General features: G+C 43.8%; 1 protein-coding gene across 1 annotated transcript in view; it reads left to right on the top strand.

Moving 5' to 3' along the window:
* The window catches only part of exoc3l2a (exocyst complex component 3-like 2a), a gene marked incomplete at its 5' end in the record, with an annotated part of 17,012 nt that extends 16,354 nt beyond the window's left edge, over window positions 1-658 (top strand). Inside the window, 1 exon segment of the mRNA XM_014024285.1 lies at window positions 84-658.
* Window positions 659-2,390: the final 1,732 nt, after the last annotated feature.

The following is a 2,390-nucleotide window of genomic DNA, read 5'->3' as shown; positions in this document are numbered from 1 at the left end:
GACCCACAACAGGTCAAGCCTTGAAGCAGACGGACAAGTTGTGGGTCTTCAGAACCACAACAGGTCCAGCCTTGAAGCAGACGGACTCCAGCAGCAGAAGACCACATCAGCTGTTACTGCTGTCAGCTGAGAACAGGAAACTGAAGCTACAGTTCATACAGACTCACCAACTCTGACAAAGAGACTGAAAAACCTGTTCTGCTCTGATGAGTGTTTGTGGAACTGATGGTTGATCATGAAACTACCTGTAGACCAGCAGGTTCTGAACAATGAGTGGATATTAATCTAATCATATATCTTCTGCTTTATTGTACATACTAATCAAAGGTATGTTTAAAACCCATAACTCCACAGCCGGGTGATCAGCCCCTGGTCTCAGCAACATGTGGACTCTGAAACTGGGACCAGCTCTGCATTATACTGGATCAGGTGTGCCACAAAGCCTGGTTGTATTTCCTGTTTGTTTTTTTTACTGGAATGTTCTTGTAGTTAATGGATGAATACATGAATTAAAGTATATCTTGCTTTATTCCTCACTTTGCTTGGCAGCACAGAAGTGAAAGCGAGGACTCTGAAAGGTGTTGCTCACACTGTGAATGAAATGGATCCATTGTTGGAAAGTTAATAAAAGCCCACTGAGTGGGTAGGCTGAATGATTCAAGTGTTTTCTGTGTCAAATCTATTTATTAGTATTACTTTGATGGATTGCTTTTTTGTAGAATCTGCTTTAACACACTGTGACGTGAACCTAAGAAAGTTTTCAGCTCGGCCCACACCTCTGTTGAACAACACAAATTAAAAAACAGTAGACAACAGTAGAATCTATACAGCTCATAAACACGAACACGTTGGCTGTCTCAATTCATGGGCTGCAGTCGATGTAGACCATGCTCGATGTTGTCCACAGTCTACGTGGGCCGTTGGCTGCTCATGTCGGCTGCATAGACAGTTGTGAAATGAGAAGATCTGGTTTACAGAAGATGTACAGTATGTTTGTGTGACCACATTCTGCCTTGTCGCAATGGTGACACGTTTTAAATCACATCACTTCAGTTGTTCTTTTTTCAAAGTATAACCATAAAATTCAGATTTATTAGAAAAACATTACAAGTAAATAAATTAAAGGCATTCATAATTTGGGTCTCATCAGCACCAGTAACCATTTTATTTAACATCTTATTGCAGCAAAGCTTTCTTCAGGTGGCTGCGTAGGTTATGGTTAGTGGGGATGGATAAAGAATCCATARGAGCGGTAGCCTCCTAAGTGGGTCCATTGCTTACCCCAAAAAAGACACTGGTCTTTATCCGAACCTTCTCGGATGAAGGACACAAGTTTAGCAACACTCAGTGTTCTGAGCTTCTCAGGATCCATAAAGGGGTCTCCAAGAATTCTTTTCCTTTGACCACTCAGAGCCAGGCAGTGGCCTAAGTAGTGCAAAGAGGTCTGTAGTTCAATGCCACGGGCATCACACAGACCATTGTCATGGAGTCCCATCACCATTGTGTGGCTGTTGAGTAGGTTGTGCCCAGTTAGGACTCCAACCAGTCTACTTAGAGTTCTGTCAGGGCAATGAGAGCTTTCCGTAGTTACTCAGATGCAGGTGACYTTTTCGGGGTTTTGTTGGCTGCATTTGTTGGCGCCTCCGAATCGGGACAGCCTATGGCACGGGGCAGCGACATAAGCGGCTAACAAATGCGGCTGCAACCCATGAAATGAGACAKAGCCTTTGTCTTTGTTGTTTATCAGAAGGACATGAAACTTTTTTTAGTAAACAGATCCTGAGGAGAAAGGGTGTGCCACAACAAAAAGGGTTGTCGACCTGCAGGCCGACAGCAGAATGGTTTGTGATAAACAAAGCTTTCCTGTTGTCCACCGAGGTGCCAACGGATGCTTTTATTGGAGCCAAGTTTACATTGTACACCAGGAGGAAGCTGCGGAGCTGTTTCATGTCAGCGCTGCTCGTGGGCTGCTCAAAACAAAGCTGACCTCCCTTCACATGGCTCCCTCTGCACCCTGACCTGCTGAAGCCACAGGTCTGTGTGTGAGGAGGAACCGCAGGCAGGCGCATGCTGGCAGGTCACAGGTACAGCACTTCAGCTCAGGAACATTTCCTTGTTTTAAGTCCACTGATTGGGTGAAATCAGTATGAACTACATTTGTTGACATTCCTGAACGATAAAATCCTTTCATGGGATTTTTTTTCCTGACTTGTGTCACTGTTTCAGCAGCATGTTGTAACTATCAGTGTTTGGTTAAAACAACCTAAAAGCCCTGTCACACTGTGACATTTTAGACTTATAAAATGTTTGGAGACATCTACGTTAAAGATGGAATTAAGCTGGAAGCCTCTTTTAGGTGTGTACATACTGTAACGCTAATAAATGAATCA

The sequence above is a fragment of the Austrofundulus limnaeus genome, unplaced genomic scaffold, assembly GCF_001266775.1.
Source record: "Austrofundulus limnaeus strain Quisiro unplaced genomic scaffold, Austrofundulus_limnaeus-1.0 Scaffold416, whole genome shotgun sequence".
Lineage (NCBI taxonomy): Eukaryota > Metazoa > Chordata > Actinopteri > Cyprinodontiformes > Rivulidae > Austrofundulus > Austrofundulus limnaeus.
This window is presented reverse-complemented; position numbering and strand designations above follow the sequence as displayed.